Raw genomic sequence first — 23,550 nt, forward strand, 5'->3', positions numbered from 1 at the left:
ATGCAGCAAGAAAGGAAAAAGCACAATGTCTACTGTTCAATCATTCTCTTGATCACCCTTCCCCAGTCTGGTGCCAACTCCAGAAAAAGAGGAAGAAAGGATGATGCCAACTGATTCAGCAAATTGGACCCAGACACAAATGAAACCATAGGACTGCAGGTGGGTGGAAGAGCCCATGGAGCCATAGCAGTTGTGTAGCAACCAAACCATCATCTGGGTCCAGAGAGGGGGGTTATCAAGATTAACTCACTCCTAAATGAACCTAAATGGCCCCTTACACCAAACATTAACCCTACACAATCATGATTCCATCATAGTCCATAACATTTTACACACACAGTAACAATATGCAGAACTGTGGTTTTATTTTGTTTCTGAAGCTGCAAAAAAAGAGAAACTGAATTTTAAAAGGTTCTGTTCTCTCAATAAAATAGTACTTCCACAAATTATGATGACTCTCATTCGCCACTATATAACTACCCCCCCAATACCTTATTGGCCTGAATATAAGCTGCACCCAAATATAAACTGCACCTTTAAAATTGGGGGGGGGGGGAGAGAACAAAAGACAATACCCGAATATAAGTCACTCCCTTAAAATTCTGCAGGCATTCACACTTGTTCAGTTTTACCGTATATCTGTTTCAGCAGCGATATCATAAAAGCCAATTTTTGTAAGGTAGAGAATTTAAGCAGCACTTTAACTTTTCATGGTCAGAATTGGGGTGTGTGTAGCTTATATTTGAGCCAATACAGTAATGTGAATGAACAATCTAGGTTGAAACTAAACAGTATCCTACCTTTTTTCCTAAAGAAGGACTAATACTGAAACTTCAAAATGGAATGCACATATATTCCACTAGTAGAATTTCAAAAATAGAAATGAACAAATCAAAGGTCTCTTTCCAAAGAGAATCAGTGATCACAAGCTGGAAATAAGAGGTGTGGGCAAAGTCAAAGAAGGTCTGAGACCCTTTGCTCCAAAGCCCTATGGTGCTTCTGTATGATGAGAGTAGATCCTGTGAAAATTCCTCTCCGGGTGATTTCCATGTTATTGTCTTGATCAGAACACCGTAGCTGAACACCCTTACACAATGACACAATGAACACCCTTTAAAATGAGCCGTTAAAAAGAAAAACTAATCTAGCACTACAAAACACTCTTCATGCATTGCTGCATGCAAATTGTAAGACAGGGTAACCTGTCATTCAAGATAAAGATCAGAATCAAGACTCTCATCTTCCCAATTTTTCTAGGGAAAGAAAACCTCTTGAGTCTCCTGCTTTTAAAAGGTAAAAAGGTAAAGGACCCCTGGACGGTTAAGTCCAGTCTAAGGCGACTATGGGGTGTGGCGCTCATCTCGCTTTCAGGCCGAGGGAGCCGGCGTTTGTCCGCAGACATGTGGGACATGTGGCCAGCATGACTAAACCATTTCTGGCACAACGGGACACCGTGACGGAAGCCAGAGCGCACAGAAATGCCATTTACCTTCCCACCATAGCGGTAATTATTTATCAACTTGCACTGGCATGCTTTCAAACTGCTATGTTGACAGGAGCTAACCCCGTCGTGGGGATTCCTGCCTTTATGACCATGATAGGTTTGAAAATCTGATGAACTCTCAAGCATAATTTACACTTTGTCCCTACAGTGTGGTTGCCAGCGTAACCAAATCTTGCCAAGTTCTGAAACTGAAAATGCTTACCTTTAATCTAACCCCATCAATGCATCTCCAAGGCCCTCCTTTTCATACAAGCATTCAAGTTATATTCGCCTTTGGGCCATGTACCAGATTATTCTAGCAGCAAAGCACAGAATTACCAGGATGCCAGGAAGAACAAGCTTAGTCCTCTACTCCAAGGCACAGACTTATTCTGTTGACCAGCAAAGGCTACTTTGACTATACAATGCTATATGGACCTACACCAATTTCTGCGCTGGATCTTATTTATTTATTATTAGATTTACGGGTCGCTCCTTTACCTGGGTAACTCAAAGTGACTTATCATGTATAAACAAACAAACAAACACTTACATAAAACCGACATGAAAGAAAACAAATAAAATTCTAAAAGACAATTCTATCTTTAAAAAGCTGGATTAAAAAGTCCCTCCCACTCAAGGAGGCCACAGATAACTAAAAGCCAAATGCCTGTGGAAAAATCAATGTTTTTTCATGTTGCCTAAGGATAAGTAAATGATGTTGGCAGGCAGGCCTCCCTGAGGAGAGCATTCCACAAGCAGGGAACCACAGCAGAAAAGGCCTGTGTGTTTTTTTCCAAATCTCAGTAGCAGGTTGTATTCAATGCTAGTCTGATACAGAATAGACACACAGAAATAAATGGATGTGTCTAACGGGCCCATTAATTCCAGTGGATTACTTGGGAATCAGAATTATAGAATTGGAGGAGACCACAGGAGTCATCTGGTCCAACCCCCAGCAATGCAGGAATCTTTTGCCCAACGTGGGGCTTGAACTGATGAACCTGAGATTATTATTATCTTTTTAATTTATTTATTTGGTTTTTCAAATTAAAATTTTACAGTCACGTGTCCATCTTACAACTACTGTTCCCTCCTCTGCTTTGTGGGTCCTATTGTAAATCATTTCCTCCAGCATCTTTTATGATGATGATGATGATGATGATGATGATAACATTACCTCTCTATTTTGTCAAAAATTCGCCATTAAACTATTAAATGGTCATGAATGAGATCAAGAGTCTCATGCTCTATGAACTGAGAAATAAAGACAGGATGAAGATGATGATTATTTTATATATTCCTGAAAATAGCATAAGAAAATGAGTATTAGGGGTATTTTTGCAATAAATGTGTATATTAAACTATACTGGATGTGTCTATTAGTAGAAATGCACACTATAATGTTGGTAAATTTCCATGAAGATTTAAAAGGGGGGGAAATGCGAACAGATGTGGAAAAATGAGAAACCAAACCAAACGAGTTTAAACCTGCTGTACTCAGCTTCTCAGAAGGAATAACCCAAACATCACAAACCTTCTGCTTGTTTCTTTCACACAGAGAAGCTTCCAGAACCCTCTTGAATTAATTAGAATTGGAAAGATCTCTACACATCAGATCAATACTTTCTGTACTAAGAAATGCAAACTGACATTCCCTTCCCCGAGTAAAGATACCAGAATATTTTTAGTAGCAGAACCCTTTCTAGGAACTGTCAAGATATGAAAATAGATGAGAAGCAAGCATTCTTTGTAGAAAATATGAAGGAAACAATGTCAGTGAGTCCCAGATCTGGGTGTCAGTCATGCTTTTGTGTGTGTTTCAGCACTTCAAACCATACACAAATAGAAAAACCTACTTTCTTGATGGAGCTATAGCTGTGAGATTCCACAAGACCATCGTAGCTTACAAGTGTGAGATGAGAGGAGCTGTATGCTGCTAAAAACATTGTTCGCCTACCCTCAGCTAGCAGAGATTCTCTAGCCATCTCAATACCTTTTTCATGTGCAATAGAGTTTTCCAAAGCTGTTGTTACTTTTGAGACTCTTGACCTAACCCAGCCACTTCAGGTAGATCGTAATGCCATAGCAGCCACTGAAAGAAACGAAACTGAATTATTTGTCCCTTTTGTAGAGAAACAGGAAACGGAATGTGTGTTATTTTTGTGGTGCTTTATGACAAAATGAAACTGTGCTGTAGAAGGCAGATGAATTTATTTGGCTAGCTGAAGCATTTTTTGCCCCACTCTTCAACAAAATAAAAATAAAATAATAAGTCCTCCCAGGGCATTCTGTTAACATTATTAACAAGACAGCCCCAACCTAAAGGCTTAGAATTTAAAAAGCACAGTACAAAAGGTAAAGTGATCAGGAGGGGGGAGGAGGAGGAAAAAAACCAAACAAATTTCACCCCTTGTTTTAGTACAGAGTTATTGTAATGGCCAACTGCAATGGCAGGGAAATTCATGCAAAGAAGGAGCCAAAAGTTCCTGGTCTCTCAGCTGAGCTCATGAAAGGACATTGTAGTCATGTCTCCCACTCTGCTATAGCCTGATGGAATGACTGCTATGTGTGACTCCATATTATTTGCTTGCTTGAAGGTGAATATCCTGTGTGTTTTGTCATCCTTTGTATGAATGCTTCATTTCAGGATTTCATTCAAGAATGCATGCTCCTCCAATGTTTCACAGCAAAATTAAGTCAGGAGACCTGTTTATATGTAGATGCATGCAACTGTATATTAGGGTTTGCAGCTAACTGGGTTAATGAATTAGTTAAATGCTCCGGTGATGCCAACTCTTCTCCATGGCAACTTATTGGGAGGACCTAGCTGCCTTAGTCTAAGTTAGACCCTTCACACATCTCCCTGGGTGTTGTCTACACTGACTGGTAGCAGCTGTCCAGGGTTTCAGAGAGGGTTTCTCTCCCAATCTTATGTGGAGAAGCTGAAGACTGAACGCAGGACCTTCTTCATACCACTGAGCTATGGCTCTCCCCCAAGTTAAATACGTGAACATTTTGAATTCTGTAACTCTTTATATTAACCCACCTCCACACCGTCAATGACCCCTGTTCAGAAAGTAGATGATTACAATGGGATCTGGATGGGGACTTGCCCCACCTCAAACAGAAGGACTCACTCCCTTTGCTGAAGAGATTGGGGGCCAGAAAATCTCCCTGCTAGAAGAATCTTCACCGAGTCTCACTTTGCCAGTCCTCTCCTAGTACTCCAGAATCACTCTTTTGGGGACAAAGGGGGCTGCACAGAGGAGGAGGAATCTGCAAAAACTGTCTTGATTTATTCTAAGTCTGGATCCAGCACATTCTGTTTCCTTAAAAATAAATAAATCCAGGCATCCAAGGAAAAAGAAATGCAAGAGTCTCTGTTAATTTTCCAAACAGAGGACTATTGCAAATTGCTTTTCCATGTCCCTAACTGGAACAGAAATACAGCCGTGTGATTGACTTGGAGCAAACAGCAGCACTCAATATGGGTGCAATCTGGGCAAGGGTACAAAACTGGCATCAGTCAATAGACGGCAATCAAAATAATGTTTAGCTGTGTTATGTTTCTATTTTATACAAAATATTTAAGCATGTTGTCAATCTGGCGATCAAAAAAGTAAAGGGTTCGGTCAGAGATTTAGGAAGGGCAGTAGGCCAAGCAGTGAAGCATCATTGTAGCTCATCATCAGCTGTGTCTGCAACACAGCACAGTACATTTGCCTCTTAAAGCAGAGAGATGTGGGAAAGGAGAAAAACTGGGGGGGGGGGGGAGGGGGAATAGATATTGGACATCAGCAGCCAGCATGTTTTCTACACAACAGATTCTGAGCAGCAGCAGCTTGGGCAGTAATAACCTGGGGTGTCAGCAGCAGTAACCATGTAAGTCCAACGGAATTCATCAACATAGTGATTCAAGGTTAGGTGTATAATTATGTGTCTTGAGCATAGGCCCTATTAGATACAGCAATCCAATGGGACTTACTACAGGTAAGCCTTTGTAGAATTGCAGCCTTAATTATCTCCTATTGAAGAAAGCTGCAACTGCTGGGCTCACATTTTCCATTTACTTTTTCTTCTTCTTGCAGATGGGCTAGTAAACGGGGGGGGGGGGGGGGGATGTCTAGCAATCCTTAATATAGGGGGGAAACATTCAGTTTATTTCATTCAGTTATCTCACATTTGCTGTATTTTTCTGCTAATTGGTGTGACTTAATGAGTTCTTTGAACCACTTCAAAATGTGAACATCTGGAGTATTGTATCAAAAGACCTCATTAGTAAGCTTTCGATAAGGCATGCTCTCTACTTACTCTTTTCAAGTGTGTGTAGGTGTGGACTAAGTATACATGAAATGATACTGCATTCCAAAGCTAAACAACATTACATGCTGCCTTGAAAACCTATCCACCACAGAACTGGGTTCTAAAAATAGTGATAGGAAAGAGAGGGGAGAGATGTAAAGAATTGCATAGGGCCAAAACCCAATCTCAATGAAGTTTACAATGAAACAGCTATTGAAGATAGTGGAAGAAAGATCCAGCCTACCTTGTTTTTCTTTCTTTTTAATAAATAAGAGATAGCAGCAAAAGAAATGAAACAGAGCACCCATTTTATGATCAGATCAATTGAGAGAAAGGCTGGGGTCATTAAGTTTGTAGAGATATAGTATTGTGTTGTTGAAGGAGTCAATCGTCAAGCCCAGGCTGAAAGAGATGTTTCAGAACGACCTGCACATCTCTCCGTTTTGTGATGGCAATGGTAGAATGGTCATATTTATTTCCCATAAATTCCTTGGGAACGATGCTATGAGGTAGGCTTTCAAAGGGGATTATGGAAAATAAAATGGCAGCTGATAGCTGTGTCTTGGAAGAGCTGTGCTGAAAGTCAGATCCCCACCTCGCTCCCCACCTCCAAAATTGTCCATATTGCTTACTCTGAACAAGGTGGCACAAAGGAAAGGTTATTTCAGGTCGTCCCTATCCTACACTGGATATGCCAGTTTATAGCAAGGAAGGAGCAACTGCCAAGACGATAAGGCCCAGAGTACTGTCTTTTTCATTTGAAGATTACAATTACAATTACCTGACTGAAAATTGATAGCAGCATGGATCTGCTGGCTTTCAGGATTCTAATGCAAAAACCAGAACTCTCTAAGGAGTTATTTTGGAAAAGAAAAAGGAAAAAAAAACAGAGTGGAAGAAGCATGATGTACATTAGTCAAGATTAGGCTTCAAATGAATTGAAAAGGATTCTCTGAAACACTGTTTTGATTAGCTTCCTTTCTAAAATGAAACTTTGCAGTGGCAAAAGTCAGGGGCAAGATTTATCCTACAATAATTCAATGGCTTTCCAAGCTACGGTGTGCCAAAGTGTCCTCTGTTACATCTAGGTGGATTTGAATAAAACCACATTTCTTATTGTAAAGATTAGGAATGGAGAAGGAAATTGTGCAGGTTGCATTTTAAAACAATCTGACCTCATGCACTGATCCTGGATTTATATACAGATTATAATGCATTTGGCTGCCTGCAACCCTGGTTTAAGGAGCCATTTGGCGCCTAACTTATATGTGTGAGTTTCAAACACTGCTAGCAGGGCGGAAAGCATGAGTGCCGAAGGTAGGTGAAGCCAGAGCCAATGACAGGCAGAACCAACTAATTCTGATTTTGTTCCTATCCTCTTCCCTGCTAAATTCTACAAGGGCAACACTGAGATGGAGGAAGAGGAATCTGGCAGGCAGTGCCATACCCTGGATTGGTTGTAAGTAAGAAGATGAGCAAGTGGGGTCTGACTGAGGGCAAACTGAGGCTGGAAAAGCAGTTGCCTCATTTGCCCTGATAGATCAGCCTCTATTGGGTGCAGAGGACACACAAACATACGAAGTCAAGTTGTTTTGTACACAAGGCTGCTAACCAATCTTTTTGGTAACTGAGATGGAGATTCCAAGCAGTGCTATTTTTCTAGAAAAAGAGGTGTCAAAACTCACCATGAACGCCTCCCTTGTTGCGTGTCAAGGTCCCCAAGCCACCCCAAATAACTCACACATCACACATAATTTTGTTTAAGGTTTTTGGCATAATTTTTTGGCCACAGCTTTATTGAATACAAAAATGTGAGTGGTTGCTTAGGCATTGGTTGTGACTATCTGCCCCCCCAGTGGGGGACAGACTGACATTTCACAAGCCTGCGAAAGTCAGAAAAGGGGAATACATTTGGGGGTAGCGACAGAGCAGGGAACCTGCCCTCAGCCCTCCCCAAATGCAACCAGGGACTGTTGCGTGGCCCTAGCCCCTTGACAGGGTTCAGACAAAAGCAATGGTGAACCCCTGTATTCCTTTAATGGAATCCCTTGCAGCAGCAGCATTAGAGGGGCAGGCACAGCCAATCCATGCCCCTCAACCAACCAAACCATAAATCAATGCCTAACCGCAACCTTACAAGTTGCGACGATTTGCTATGCAGTAGGCAAAAACCAAATGGCCTCAGCCAATCAGCCAGATGGACAAAATTCCTACCAGGCCCCTGCCCCAAGAGCAGACGACCCCATGACAGGCATAGCAAGGTCAATGCAAACAACCCTAAATATAGGGAGGGAGGGACAGGCACTCCAATGCACGGAGCAAAAAGATCAAGCTCTACGCTTTGTGCAGGGAGTTTTAACATTTCTGGCTGTCAATCAGAAAATGGCAACATTAACTTCTTCCCAACAACAAGGGAAGCCCAATCACAACAGTGGCAAATGATCAACTAGCCCGCCCCACAACTCTGGAGTGTCTTGTCAGCTCCCACCGCAACATGTGCTCTCCATGAAGGAGAACACGCTTTCTCTTATAATGTCAATGGTGGCCACCTGAAAGGTGCTAGAACTTAGTTCCAATGAGTTCCAGTTGAAACAAAAAAGCCCTACCCACAAGTATCTCTTCTTGGGACAAAAAACACAAATATGAATCAAACAGCTAAAAATTTGCTGTCTTTTTATGACACCCCCAAGGCAAGGGCCAACTCTATTTTCTGGAAACAAAAATGTTGAAGTCAAAGTTGAATTCCAGCACAACCGAAGGTGGTGGGGAAATGGACACGGAGATCAAAACAAGAGGACAGGAACAAAGAGGGTACTTAGAAACAGAACCATACTGAAAGCAAACAGAAGACTGAAGCAAACTGTGGGATACATAGCCTTGCCTAAGGGCTCCTCAGAGGAAAAACAATTGGATTGTTATTGTGTGTGGCTGTTTTATATGATGGTGGACGTACAGAACATGTTCTCAGGGGTTGCTGCTTGGCCAGAAAAGCAGGGTGAGGGAACTGTTGGATTTACATTATGGGTATCAAGAAGACTAACAAGACATGTTCTCAGAGTTACCGGAGAAAGCTTCTTAGCTTCCTACTCAGTTCCGTATACCCACAAACCTACATTGTTGTGTATATGAGAACGCTGATGTATATGTGTTTGTTGGCACATATACAAATGTAGTGTGTTACCTTCTTGAAGAATTGGTGCTTATATTCAATAGCACGACTCCCCAGTTTTAAGAATGTATGGTGGGGTAGGGAACCTCAGGCCCAGAGACCAACTGTAACCTCCCATCTGCTCTGCCTGGTCCTCAGGACACTTTCCATATCACACACCCCTATTCCCAAGTCCCACACCTTACTTGCTCTGCTTCACACTTTCCTGGAGTGTTTTTGCCCATGGGCATAGCCAGGATTGAGGACACCCACCTGCCATCATCGTGTCTGGCTCCGTCAAGCAGGCTCGGAATGAAATGTCTCAATGACAATTGTTTTAAATTACTTTCTTTTGACCCCAAGTGCTCAGAATAAATCTGTCAAAACCTTCAGACATTTGAAAACTTGAGAGTTAAAAATAATAACACCAGGGAGTACCTTTCGTGTGGTTAACGAGTAAAGGTAAACGTAAAGGGACCTGTTGAATAGTGGAAAAGGATGGACGAAGGACACAGCTCTGTTGGATTCACAGCTCTTTATTGCAGCAGTTAGAACTGCTCCTGGAATCACACTGACTGCAGCCTAGCTGGCTGCTTTATATAATACTAAGTAACTTGAAACAGTAACAACTCACAACTAGCTAACCAATCAGGAGGGACAGTTTTCAATCCTTCATTTACATACTGGTGGCCCTGAGTGAGAACTGCAACTTAATCTTAATACATAACAGGACACCTGACCATTAGCTTCAGTCGTGGATGACTCTGAGGTTGCGGCGCTCATCTCACTTTATTGGCTGAGGGAGCCAGCGAACAGCTTCCGGGTCATGTGGCCAGCATGACTAAGCCGCTTCTGGCAAACCAGAGCAGCGTACGGAAACACCGTTTACCTTCCTGCCGGAACGATGCCTATTTATCTACTTGCACTTTGACATGCTTTCGAACTGCTAGGTTGGCAGGAACTGGGACTGAGCAATGGGAGCTCACCCCATCGTGGGGATTCAAACCGCCGACCTTCTGATAGGCAAAGCCCTAGGTTCTGTGGTTTAACCCACAGTGCCACCCGCCTCCCCTATGGTTAATGAGCATATTTTGCAAAATACAAAGGACACACCTTTTCTCATTTTATTTTAAATCTAAACTAAAACAAGTTTTCTTGGATTTGCTAAAAACCTTTTCAGCAGTTAAATTTCTCCATTTTCTCCCAATGCAGTTTTCCTGTGCACACTCAGTAAGCATAGCCCATTGAGATGCTCCTGTCATTGTCGACATTAGCCAGGTCTTAACTCTCTGCAAGGTACTGAATGACTGCTCCAGGGTACAAGTGGTGAATAGCTGAGTAAGAGAGATGAGCAGAGCCTTTTTTGTGGTAGGGTAAGAGAGTTCTGCTTCTTTTACTGGGTCTGCTACGTTCAGCTCTTTTAATACTCTTTGTGCTAAAATAAAAATATAAATTAAAAATAAAAAATAAAAAAATATTATTATACCCTGCCCATCTGGCCGGGCCTCCCCAGCTACTCGGAGCTCCCAACATATTAACAACACGATAAAACATCAACATTAAAAACTTCCCTAAACAGGGCTGCCTTCAAATGTGAGCATTTCAATTTCAAATATTCTGATTATTTCTACTTTTGTTAAGTATTTTTATTTATTTACTTGATGGGGGGCAGCTGCCCGCCCCCCCTCCATTGGCTTATGCCCCAGCTGAAATGTGTTTGTCAATTCTCATAATGCTTCTTGTTTGTCTGTATGGAGGAAAGGGGTGTGTTTGTGTATGTGTAGAAAGTAGATCACTGAACATAAGTAAAAATTTGCTCTGGCTACTTTTGCCTCCAGCCCCACCCAGCACTGGAAAGTTTTCCAGACAAGAACACAGCCGTCACGCTAAAAAGGTTCCCCACCCCGATGTATGAGAATGGCTATTTGAATGGTGGTTTGAATGATGTGAAGAACAACTCTTAAGATTTCTTTTCCTAGCATAGAATGTCTCAGAAGTTCACTCGTACCATGAAGTCGTGGGTAGCACATGATGTGATCCCCCCCACACCGGAATTGCAAAAACTGCAGGAGGGCAGATTCAAATTAATACTGAAAGAGGCCTTGGAAAAAACACAAACTCGAAGCACCTGGCTATCAGTGAAATAAATTCTGTGTCGATATCCAGTGGTGACTGTCCACTGACAAAAGGGAATTCATAAGAAGGACAAGGAGGGCAGCAATTTTCAGTGACCCTCTCTTCCTTGAGAGCCTCATCCTGACCTCCAATCTGTTCCAGAAAGTTGGAAAATTTCCTTCCAGGCATTAAGAATTGGTTGCCTTGCATTGCACAGAAGAACCATCAAATATGAGGTGGAGTGTAAGCTCTAGAATCACTGAGAAGGCCTAAGACCACCAAAGCAATTTTGACCTTGGTGCAGTAGGCTAGGTTCCACAAACACATGCCCCTCTCTATCCTTCATCAAGGGAATCAGAGTTCAAGGACACATTTGAATTTGGCAGAAACACTCAAGGAGAGTGCATGCCAGGGCTTGGGAAGAGTGTGGTCTGGGAAGAGGGGTTGTGGCCTGGGAAAAATGGCAAGAGCCAGATAGGGAGCCCTGGAGGGGCACATAGAGCTTCTAAGCCCAAGGCACCTCACACCCGCTAGTAATTATGCTAAAGCGTGTCCTCCCCAAAAGAGGGCATGTGTTGCAGTAAGACCTGGAGACTGACCTCCTGGTTGTGGTTGGGTATATTGGACAACTACAACACCCGATTGGTAGGTCCCTCATTGCTGGGTTTAATCTGGTCAATGGGGAGCTGTCTAACAGACCAAGGGATGTATATATACCTATGCACATGGCCCAGAGCTTCCGCTTTTGGCTCGTGCTTCGGAACACCTACCCACCTCTCCCTATATTTAGAGCATTTTGTGCTTGACCTTGCTATGCCGTCGTGTGTCGTCTGTCATTGGGACAGGGAACCGGAAGGAATTTTCCCCACTTGGCTGATTGGCTGTTGCCCTTTGGGTTTCACCTGCCGCATAGCAAATCATCACAACTTGTAAGGTTGCGGATAGGCACTGGTTCAGGTGTTAGAGATGGGAGAACTGTCTCGCTATCCCTATGTGAAGGGTATTCCATTAAAGGAATCCAGGGACTCTCAACTTGGTTTGGTCAACCCCCAAGAGGGGGTTGTGCCCATGCCTGAGTCCAGGGGAGCATCTGGGGAGTGAACATAGTCTGTTCCCAGGCTTTCCACCTACCTCAGGTGTTCACCCTTGGCTGACCTATGATAGAGCTCTGGGTCAGCGCTACCTGCAAGGGTGCAGGGAGCTAGTCAAACCAGAGCCTATGCAACCACTCACTTTCTGTAATCAATAAAGTTGTGGCCTAAATTCTGCCAAAAACCCAAAACTAAAATTTGAGTCAAATGTGTGTTTATTTAGGGGGGAGGTCTCTGGGTCTGAACATGCAAAACATGCTGATGTGACTTCTAGTGGTGGCTGTGTCTCAGCTTTTCTGTCAGGGCTCCAAGAAGGTTAAATCAGGATGCACCTGGGATGACCAGATTATGCAGGAGATAATGGCATATTGCATTATCTAGGCATCTTGCACGGGTATGCATAACTGGTAAGAATTTGAGGTAAGCAGATACAAATTGCAATGTTGCCCTTGGCGTATCAGGTCTCTTTCTGACACACCATTTACAGGCAACATGGATATTTCTGGAGATAAAGGTACGCAGCTTAGAATGATCTCAGTATGATTCTGTACAAAGGCATATGAGCCATTTGGGTCCACTAGGAAAATGTCAAAACCAGATTCAGGCAATGATTCTGTGAATCATCTCTGATTGGCACACATACAGAAGATTCAACATACAGAGTTGGCAACTCAATCTGAATTATCCTGAATCCAGGCACAGCCTTACTTATTTTTCTAAAAAACGAGGTGCTGGGACTCACCATGAACTTCTCCCTTGTTCTCTTATAATGGCAATGGCACCCACTTGAGAGGTGCCGGAACTGAGTTCTGGTGAGTTCTGGCTGAAAAAAAAGCCCTGGCCTTACTGTTAACTGTCTCTCACTTTGTGAAGACTTGAATCTTATCCTGTTTGTGACATCATGCATGACATCAGACTGTCATGTTTGCACTCTCCATGTCTCCATGCCAACTATATTGACCAGTAACCCTCTGTAAGTAGGTAACAGCTTGGCTACTCAAGAAATGTAATAAATCTATTTATCAACACCTGTGGAAAGGTTCAACCATCCTCATGTGTTCAACTCCACCTATTTCTTTAACTTTCCTCCCAATATAATAACATACCAAAACCAACATTACCCCAATGTTGGCAACCTTTCTATACTGAATATTATGTACTGAGATGGTGGGTGCGAACCACACCAGAAAAAGTATTGGCTGCTTTCACAATACCATAGTGGAAAAGTCACAATATGATAGGTCTCAATCTTATACATAAGCTGTCCAAAATGCAGAGGAAGTCATATGGTCCATTAGAAAACTGTTGACATCTAGTCAGAAAAGACCTTTACAAGAAAGTATAAACTTTTCACAGCTCCTATAAACCAATACTTATCATTACCTGTCTTGGAGACTGGCCTTCACAGTGTCCAGACTCAGTCCTACTGTTGACTCTCACTTTGCCAAGTCTTGCAGTTTGTCCAGTTTGTGACATCATTCATGCCATCAGAATGTGATGTTTATATTCACCTCAGGCTATCTCCATGCCAACTACATTTGAATCATAGAATTACAGAGCTGGAAGGGAAGGCCTAGGGTCATCTAGGCCAAGCCCCTGTAATGCAGGAATCTCAACTAAAGCATCCATGACAGACAGCCATCCAACCGCTACTCAGAAACCTCCAAGAAAGGAGAGTCCACCACCTTCCAGGGGAGTCCATTCCACTGTCTAACTGCTCTTACTGTCAGAAAGTTTTTCCTGATGTTTAGTCTGAATCTTCTTTCTTGTAATTTGAATCCATTGGTTTGGGTCTTACCCTCCAGTGCAGGGGAAATCAAGCTTGCTCCATCTTCCATGTGATAGCCCTTTAGGTAGGTGAAGATGACTCTCTTGATCTCCTCTTTCCTGGGCTAAACATACCCAGATCCCTCAACTGATCTATGGGTATAGGGTGGTATACATTTTTATGAAGGAGGAGGAGTGAGCCAGGGGTCAGACTAGAAGGCTGAATTTGGCTCCTCAGGCATGAGGTTCCTCTCCCCAGGTTAACGTCTGCCTTCATGTCTGCTGTGGAATTTATCAGTGTGAAAGACCTGGATAAAGCTATCCCAGGATTGAGCGGATTGCACTAATACCTTGCAGAAGTAGTAAAGTTATTTTCATTCATTTTATTGTCTGTTTCATAAAAAATGAGGTTTATAAATTACATGCCAAAAGGATAATGGAACAGGTTGACCTTTTTGGTAATTCTGCATTGCAATTAGATTGATATCCCCTTCTCATACAACCTGGAAAAAGTGAAGATCCAGTGAGAGAAAAATTCATTATGACAGTTCAGAAAGTTGGGAGTAAAACAGAGAACGTGATGGGCTCTGTGGAACACCATGGAAGGGACTGTAACAAGAACATAAAACCACAGAAAAACAATACAGTAAGGGAAAAATGGGCTGCATTGTACCCACCCTATCCTATACATCTTGAAAAGCATTTAAAAACATCTCAGTTCAAAAGTAATCAAAAAGACAAGCTTCGCTGGCATTCCGTAAGCAACTTTCCATCACTTTGTCTCTAAAATTGCATTAATAATATGATTTAATTCAGTTGTGTCTGCTTTCTAGAATAGTCTGTGGGTAGTTTAATTACAAAGCATGGCTTTAATTAATCTTTCCTTCTGTCTTGTTCTATTGCCCTGCCCACTCACTCCAAACTAATGGAAGATGATCTATGATATGGCCTCAAACATATATACGCTTCAAGCTGTCAGGCTAAAGTGTTGTGATCCTTGGATTTCACATAGCAAAAAATGGTTACAGCTTTACTTCAGAGATGTGACTTTTATGCACACACAACATTAATGAAACTGATAGAAGAAGAGGAAAATTCTATAGCCTGATACTGATTACAAACCTGGGTGCTTATGTAAATGAAGGGGTTTGGAACCTCCTGCTATTCGGAACCTCTCAAAAATAGATATTTTTGTGAGGGTTTTTTCTATTTAAAACATTTTTTTTGTAAAAAAAAGAATCGTTTACAGTATCTAAACATGTATTAGGCTAGTTTTGATAAGCACAAATATAAGAAATACTGGGCTGTAAGATCTGGTGATAATAATGGATGTATATGTATCTCGGCCTCACATTGAGCTCCTGTAAGCCCCAGCCAGCAAGGTAAATATGGTCAGAGATTATGGGAGTTGTAGTCCAAAAACATGCGCAGGGAACCACACTGGTTCACAGAAAGCACTATGGGCAGCAGTGATGGCAACTGCATGATGAAAGGGGGAGCAGAATCGAAAACATCCCATTCTTGGCCTTCAGATACAAATTTGCCTGGGCATTTTGCCACTTGGCTACAGAAATGCTTATTGCCACAACTAGTCTTTGGGGAGGAAAAACATACTTAATAATGGAATTTATTGAGTTGTGTTTTGCATAATTACATGTGTAATTTTGAAGATATGGCAATTTAATAACAAATTGGCTACGGGTGCCATTCTTTTTGTAAAACAAGATCTGTAGGTACATCCTAAGTGGCGCAGTGATAGATCTGATGTCAAAAGTAATTAGTGAGTAAAATGTGCTCAGAGCATGTTTGTGTGATCACATGGAGGGGCAAGCACAGCTTGCAGTGGGCTGCCCATATCTCAAAACTGGAGCACAGCATGGCAAGATATGGTTCCCCTGGTGTGTTAAGTCTGAAAGCTGGGCAAAAAATAAATTTTAAAAAATTGCTCACACGGAATGACATTGATCTTATCCTGGTGGTGATTTCCAACCTTGAGAAACTGTGTACAGCGCAACCCAACCTCAAAATAATAAGGTCAGAACTCCTGCTGTGGCAGCAGTGACAAGGCGTTGAAAGAACCAGCCCACATCAATCACACTCTCTGGAAAGAGAACAAAGTGTTGTGGCGAGTGATGGAGTGCTTAGGTGGCCGGGTCATTCTGCACCCAGGCAGGCTGTTTGACAAAAGAGACTTTAACAGGCCTGACGGCGTACATTTGTCTCCTGGGGGAAACGAGAGCTGACTACTTGATGTGCATGGGGAGAAAGGAGGATTGGTTGCAGCCAGTGGCGTGTGGTCAGTTGACATGGGGGACTAGGCTAGTCTAAGAGGTCCAAGAGCCCTCCCACCACTTTCCCAAAGTCCGTGCAGCTTTGGGAAGTAGGCAGCAGGGCTCCAGCATCCTGTCAGCATGATGTTTGGGTTATTCCTTCAGAGAAGCTGAGTACAGCAAGTTTAAACTGGTTCTGTTATCTCTTCTGTCAAGGTTATGCTGACTATAAAAGTAAGGCCAGAAGGAGGCTGGGTTTCACTTTCTCTTTCTATCCTTTTTCGTTCTGGTGTGGTGTTCTGTATACAGTGGTACCTCGGTTTACGAACTTAATCCATTCCTGAAGTCCGTTCTTAAACCACAGCGCACTTAAACCGAGGCACGCTTTCCCTAATGAGGCCTCCCACCGCCAGTGCCCTTCCACTGTTTGGCTTCCGTTCATATACCGAGGTAAAGTTTGCAAACCGGAACACTACTTCCAGTTTTACGGAGTTCGTAAACTGAATAGTTCATAAACAGGACTGTTCGTAAACTGAGGTACCACTGTATAGAGTTAAAGTTTAGACTTATTGTAAGTTTAAGTCTGCTGCAACTGGATTTCTTATGGACTGTGCCAATCCTGAATGTATTGGATTTGTGACCATTATGCTCATTTGCCTTCAGTAGCAGTAAAGCTCTGCTGGATGAAATATAACTGGCTCCGGTCTATTTTGGGGGGAATCCTGCAACATGTTTAAGTTTCTACTCTGCTAACTATACAATGGAATCTGCTCTGGATCAATATTGAGTAGAATTTCAATGACAGACACCTCCTTCCCAAAGCCTGGGAAGCTTCTGCTCAGCTTAGAGAGGGAGGTGTGTGGCATTGTGATGTCATGCACACAAGGTTGCCCCTTCCCTATAACACTCACAAGCTGGCTGTATTCTTCTACAAAAAAAGGGGGGGGGGAATCATCACAAGCCACTGCTTAGCAGCTATAGGTTGGTTTGCTGGAGAGCTGGCAAGAGATGGATAAGGCATTGGATGGAATCCTTAGTCCAATCCCAGGTTCAGGGCGAATTGGTGCATCACTCCAACCTCAAGCAGGTATGATCTCAGGGTACCCCAATAGAGGGGTCTAAGTGGAAGCCTTTGTCCAGAAACCAAGTGTGGTGCAAATGGGCCCTAGAGCTTCCAGCAGCGGTCTGAGCTGGACCACCTTAGTTGACCTGCATCTTGAGGTGGTCCATATCCCAGGCATGACCCTGTCCTAACTTCAGCCTTCTGCCAGGAGACTGATCATCAGTACATACCCAGTGCCTGAGCCAAAGCCCACCAACATCTGTAATCAAGAATGTTGTGAGCAAATTTTCAAACCCCAGAAATAAGTTGTGTCAAGTTTGCACCATCTTGCATTGCTTAATGTCTTTGCTTGTGGGGGTGGGATGAAGGCACTAGGTGTGGGTCTGCAAATAGCATTATGTGCACCTGTGATTGTGACTGCATGATGAAAGGGCGGGGGGAACAGAAAACATCCCAGTCTTGGCCTTCAAATACAAATTAGCCTGGGCATTTTGCCACTTGGCGATGAAAACGCTTATTGCCACAACAAGTCTTAGGGGAGGGAAAGCATACTTAATAATGAAATTTATTGAGTTGTGTCTTGCATAATTATATATGTAATTCTGAAGATAAGGCAATTTAATAACAAATTGGCTACGGGTACTGTTCTTTTTATAAAACAACAAGATCTGTAGGTACATCCTAAGTGGCACAGTGATAGATCTGATGCCAAAAGTAATTAGTGAGTAAAATGTGCTCAAAACCATGTTTGTGTATGTGTGTGTTGAGGGGGATATTGTCAAGCCATGAAAACAAACTTATGTTGTTTGATTGAACACTGACATGAACAGCCTTCCTTTAAAGTGAGCTGGGTAAAACAAAATGGAAAGATGAAGCCAATCTCCATTAATCTCCTCATGAGGAAAATCCATCATTATTCTTTATAAAATTGATCAATTGCGGAAAAGAACATTCTTCTTAAAGGGAGCTAGAGGACCTGTCCCCCAAACCCCAAGTTTGCTAGGCTACAATCCTGACACCTCTTTTAACTAATTAATTCCATTTATGAATTGCTTCCCATAAAACATCACCAAGTGATTTCACGAAAAGAAAAAGAAAAGCCCTCATACACATCAGTAATAAAAACATTTAAGGACAATTCCATATAAACAACAAAGAACACAATCTTATAATAATCTGATGCATTACAAAAACTCATAATAAAACTTAACTTTAAAATGAATGATTTATATCAAATAAATTAATACTTGGTTCACATGTGGTTCACATCTAGGAATAGTAAATGGGTGTGGTATCACCTCTGCAATTGTGAAAGATGAGGAAATGAAAAAATGAATAGAAGGGTTTCGTTTCCCTCCTCCATTTAAGAAAAAAAAAATTGGCTCAGCTTTTGTTTCACATGACTCTAAGTTGGTGACAAGTTTGACACCAAAAATCTTCAGGTTCGGTGGCATTGGGTGTGGGTTTTTTTTGGGGGGGGTGCCTCATATCCATAATTATTTTAGATATCAATTACTCATCTGAATAGTCCTCAGTATACTCTGAAGATTTCAGACAGGCATTTCCAGGACTAAATATCAAGTAACTCACCATGCCAGTAACTCACTGCAGAAGAAATTGCCTTTGAACATATGACAAGTAGCATTTCCTTACAGCCAGCCCATTCATCTTGAACTAGAATGATTCTTAATTCCCTTTTAGTCCACACACTGCAGTCTTGAGACTATTGACCAGTTTGATAATTACTTCCAGCTGCTCTGCATTTGGTTTGTTTTAATTGAGTCCCCTGTCCTGTACCAACTAAATTGAAACCATTGATCCTTTTTTAAACACATCAAAAGTCTTATGGAGATAGAAAAGTTCAGTCACTCTTCCTTGGGTTGTGTTCCAGTTTCGGAATAAGCGAACAAACTCCATCCGCCTCAGACAGTTGATTTTGGTTGACATGAAAGGGCAACAATTTGTTATTTATTGTGATGGTATATTTACTGATTGGTGGGAAGGCACTTACTGGATTTTCAACCACGGGTGCAAAATTGGTGGCCGTCTTAACTTGGGGGAGGGGGAGGGAATGACAACACTTGCTGCTGTGTCTCAGGCAGCAAAATTTCTCAGTCTTGGCCCTTTGGGGACTCTTATTCAAGTTGGATTTCCATTGTGAAAATGCCATATGGACCTGCGCAGATGTGGTCCTGATCTTCCACTATGCATAGCCTAGAGCAGGCATCTGGTTCCACAGATGCTTTGCTCTAGGCCAGGCATGGCCAAACTTGGCCCTCCAGCTGTTTTGGGACTACAACTCCCACCATCCCACCTAGCTAACAGGACCAGTGGTCAGGGATGATGGGAATTGTAGTCCCAAAACAGCTGGAGGGCCAAGTCTGGCCATGCCTGGCCTAGAGCAAAACATCTGTGGAATCAGATTCTTATTTATATTGTATAGATCTAATATCAGCTTAGGAAGCCCTACGGAGTGAAACAAAGGGAAACTTTGTTCTGCCCAAGTTAGCAGTTTGTACCTGCACCAGCCAGCTTGTGCCAGCAGTCAACTAGGCCCAGGGCCTTTTCAGTGCTGGCCCCAACTTGGTGGAACACTCTGTCACAAGAGACTAGGGCCCTGCGGGACTTGACATCTTTCCGCAGGGCCTGCAAGACAGAGCTGTTCTGCCTGGCCTTTGGTTTGGACTCAGTGTGACCCTTATGTTTCCCTCCCCTTATGGTTTTGATTTATGGACTACTATTAAAATGAGGCTGCATTTTAAATTGTTTTTTAACCCGTATTTTAATAAATTGGTCCCCCCCCCCATTATGTTTTATTGTAATTTTATTGGTGTTAGCCGCCCTGAGCCTGGCTCTGGCCAGAGAGGGTGGGGTATAAATAAAATTAATAATAATAATAATAATAATAATAATAATAATAATAATATTATTATTACAATAAGAAACAATAAGAAGAAATATATTAATATTGGAATTAGTCTCATAGGTTATAAACCGTACATATGAACTGTATATGTTGCACATACTGGGCTAGACCTTTACATTAAGAAATAACCAATAAAATGTTACAGTTGCGCTTTGTGTATTGTGATAACTACAACTTCCAGCAGCCCCACCATGCATGGCTATTTGATGGGGATGATGGGAGCTGTAGTTCAGAAGCATTTAGAGGGCCAAAAGTTTCCCACACCTGGCCTAGAGTTACAGCCACATAGTGCTAGTGTGTCAAGGACTGCTAATTTTCTCGGGTTTGAGGAATACCAGATCTTATCACTTGGGGGCATATTCAAGCAAAATATTAACTCAAGTAGTAAAGTTGTATTACTTCGCAATATTCAAACCAAAGTTGATAACCACATTCAAACACCACAAGTCAATAAAGAAGAGGGCATTATTTCCTGTCCATTGGGAAATGTATACTGATAGGAGTGAGAGGAAGATGATTCTTCCATTTTGGGATTGTATGTGTGTGATCACGAAGCTTGTATTCCATTTTCCATTTCCCCCCCTTCACTTGAAATTTCTCTCTCAAGCTTGATTGTTTGTTTCCAATAGTTAACTTTGAATCTGGATGGGCACGAAAAATGTGACTTTGCTTAATTTGTTTGATCGGCTTGTTTAACCACATCTAAATGTGCTTGAATTAGTTCAATTAAAACAGGCTAACTCAATGGAATAGGCAAAGCACGCCACACAAATTAAGGTTGCATCCAACTAATCAAATTTCTATTTTGTTTGAACAAGAGGACTGATAAATTTAGCAAAGTTTTTGAAAGACATATTTGCTTCTGCTGCTGGAACCTTTTCTTCTTTTCCTTTTTACAATAAGCTCTCTTCAGACTCATGTCCATTCGTTCAATGAATTTGTGAGAGGGAAGATGGATTGTGGTAGCTAGCCATTCCCTCCTGCCACACATCTGCTGTTAGTGTGGAGGAGACTACCGTGTGGAAATGGCCATGCCTTGGCCACTCTATGTGTAGAAAGCCTGGCTGAGCGTATTCTCCCTTATACAAAATATGCCTACCCAACATGCATGTGCTCCCTTCACACTACTTGTGAACACATGTCTGAGGGTGTAAGCAATCTTGGTGGTGGCTGACACAATCCCACTCCTCCCTCACATCTTCACATCTTCACAAAATATGTTGCAGATCCTTAAGAGGCGAGTACAAGGACAAGTTGTCTGAAGATCAGGCAATATGGTGCCTTCAGTTGTTGTTGGCCTACAAGTCCCATCATCCATAGCTACTGGCTCTGGAGGATGAGATTGATGGGAGCTGGAGACTTCTGGAAGGCGTCAAATTGGCTTCCCCTTCTGTTACCAATGTGAAATAAAATATGAGCTTGTTAAAGCCTCAATGACACACTCAGCAATAGATATAGGACACAATATAGATTTTAACCTCTGGGGGAAAACTCTGGAAAAGTGATTTGAAGTTCACAGCATGTTATTCTTTGAAGGAGAACTACTTGAAAATGATTTACAGATGGTGTTTAACTCCAACTAGGCTTGCTAAGATGTATAAGACTGAATCAGATCAGTGCTGGAGATGCAAAGAGGTGGATGGAACCTTCTTTCATATGTGGTGGACTTGTAAAAGGGTAAAAGGGTAAAAGGGAAATGATCCCTAATGAATTGGGGGGGGGGGATGTTTAAAAGCACTTTGCCAAAAAACCCAGAGTCCTTTCTGTCGGGGATAATTCAGACTGAAATTCCCAGGTGCCAAAAAAGGTTATTTATGTATGCCACTACTGTGGCCCATGTTTTGTTAGCCCCAAAATGGAAAATGAGCGAGGTCCCAAACAAAGATGAATGGCAACTTAAGTTGACAGAATATGCACAGCTTGCAGACTTAATATAGAATAAGAGAACAAGAAGAGCATACATTTAGAGAAGATTGGAAAACATTTATTGAATATATGGGAAATAACTGTACAGCTGAAAATGCTGGCAGCAGTAAGATAAATTCAACAGTGTAAATAAGTTATAATGGATGTAATAATGGAATGCTGAGTGGTATAGTTTCTGTAAAATATGCAGGGATTTATGATATGTAACATGAACTAGGGAAAGAGAAGAAGGGAAGTCATTGATATTTTAATGATGCAAAGTACTTTAAATTGTAAAACAGAAAATTTAATAAAATTTATATATACACATTGGATGCCCCTGGCAGAGAATATTAAATGGGTATGACCTTAAATTAAATTTTGTAATTATGCCAACAAGGGCTGAATGAATGAATGAAATTTCTGTAATGGTCAAATGTATTTAGAAATTTGATAAGAATATTATTGATCTGTTAATATTGCAATGCCTTTTTATCATATTTCTGTGGGTGGGTGGGACAAATGCCTTGCGACTTTTAGGTTCTCTATGTTAAGATGATCAGTGCCCCTAGCAATACTTTACAGGTCCAGAGAGGATAGGCATCCTACAGCAGGCATAGGCAACCTTAGCCCTCCAGATGTTTTGGGATTACAATTCCAATCATCCCTGACCACTAGTCCTGTTAGCTAGGGATCATGGGAGTTGTAGTCCCAACACACCTGGAGGGCCAAGGTTGCCTATGTCTGTCCTACAGTATATCAACGTGGAGGAATAATAATAAATAGTAGTAGTAGTAGTAGTAGTAATAATAATAATAATAATAATAATAATAATAATAATAATTTTATTCAAACCCCGCCCATCTGGCTGGGTTTCCCCAGCCAATCTGGGCAGCTTTCAACAAAAGATTAAAATACAATAATTCATCAAATATTAAATACTTCCATAATCAGGGCTGCCTTCAGGAAGGGGAGGCGAGAGACAGTGACAGGGAAGTAGAAGAGAAAAATGTGCGAGCGTCACTTTTCAATTTATGGAACATCTCACTGCATTTTTGCCTTTAATCCCAGAGAGGCTGAAATTACTCCTGATAGATCATTGGCCTGCTCTTTTAGATAATACATTGCAACCAGTTAGATAGATATTGACAAAGCTGAGGCAACATATCAAAATCTCATTTTTTGAAAAAAGAAAAAATGAAAGTGTTAGCCAGGTAAAGCCCTTCCCCACCCCTCACAGGGTTAAGAGATTATACCACCATTCATAAAAATGTTGCAAGCATTGTTGACTATAGTCAATAATGGAACCTTATGTACTGCCAACCGGGTGCAGTGAGTGAAGGGATCATAATAAATCAACCAGATCTCCTTGAATGCTGATGGTGGTGTTTGTCTGTTCCTTTTCTATTTAGTGCAATCTACAAAGGGTCTATCCACACTTAACTTTTGCCCCATTCTTTCCAGGGCACTTTCCACA

The 23,550-nt window shown here is 41.8% G+C and overlaps 1 long non-coding RNA gene across 6 annotated transcripts in view; it reads right to left on the bottom strand.

The window, feature by feature from the left end:
* The window catches only part of LOC308482102, a 193,971-nt gene extending 180,373 nt beyond the window's left edge, over nt 1–13,598 (bottom strand). For 5 of the 6 annotated variants that reach the window (XR_013989011.1, XR_013989013.1, XR_013989014.1 and 2 more), the window contains exons 1-2: nt 13,526–13,582; nt 3,480–3,578 (exon numbers count right to left, since the gene is read on the bottom strand). This is a non-coding gene — a long non-coding RNA (uncharacterized lncRNA). Of the gene's footprint in view, nt 1–3,479; nt 3,579–12,884; nt 12,966–13,525 lie in introns of all 6 variants that reach the window. The other variant, XR_013989012.1, reaches the window with a different exon arrangement.
* Between the last annotated feature and the right edge of the window lie 9,952 nt (nt 13,599–23,550).

Source organism: Podarcis pityusensis (assembly GCF_964106645.2).
Source record: "Podarcis pityusensis genome assembly, chromosome: 7".
NCBI lineage: Eukaryota > Metazoa > Chordata > Lepidosauria > Squamata > Lacertidae > Podarcis > Podarcis pityusensis.